Here is an 823-nt window from a genome sequence, read left to right as displayed (position 1 = left end):
TCTCTTTAAGGTAAGACCCTGATTCTCTGCATGTGAAGAGTCCCCCTAGAGAGTTCATTTGGTAACTACTCTAGCACCAGCATGAGACTAAAAAATGCTCCTAGAGATGAGCCCTGCTGATGTTATATCTTATAAAGTATAAATTATATATTATGTATTAACAAATGTAACATAGATGGGCATGTATTTCTGACATGCACAATGTATCTGTAGTATATATGCACATTACTGATTATACACATAGCATGCTGGAGATACTGACAGGGCTTGCATTCAGGGGCGTAACTATAGACCCTGCAACCCATGCAGCCGCAGGGGGGCCCGGAGGTACCGCTGCCTAACAGGGGGCCCGGAGAGGAGAAGCTGTATGCGCCTGAAACGGCCCCGGGCCCGCTGCTGTTTGCGGTGACGGCGGCGGGCACTAGGACCTGGCTGGGAGGTTTATTTCTGGACTGGGGGCTGGGGGTGGGAACTAGCGCTGCGCTTCCTCGCAGTTGCGGAAGTTACGCCCAGCCAGCAGTAATTCCTCCTGCGCAACTAGTCTCCACGCAGTGCAGGGCTGGGGAGGAGGAGAACCGGGAAGCAGGACCAGCCCAGCCAGGACAACTCTTCCGGACTCCCGCCGTCAGCCTGAGCCTAGTTGTGCACGGTGTGTGTGCAGTGAAGGCTTGTGGCTGCGTGGAGATTTTGGACTCTGGAGACGCTGGGAGTCGGACAGGACTGGTGGAGAGGCTGGCCGGGAGCTGCAGAGAACGGGAGACTCACTTTGTTTGTGTAAGTGTTTTTTTTTTTTTCATTGGCTGCTTCTTGCCTTTATACTTGC

This window comes from Hyperolius riggenbachi, chromosome 2, assembly GCF_040937935.1.
Source record: "Hyperolius riggenbachi isolate aHypRig1 chromosome 2, aHypRig1.pri, whole genome shotgun sequence".
NCBI classification, from domain to species: domain Eukaryota; kingdom Metazoa; phylum Chordata; class Amphibia; order Anura; family Hyperoliidae; genus Hyperolius; species Hyperolius riggenbachi.
The sequence above is the reverse complement of the archived record's forward strand: the minus strand, read 5'-3'. Positions refer to the sequence as shown.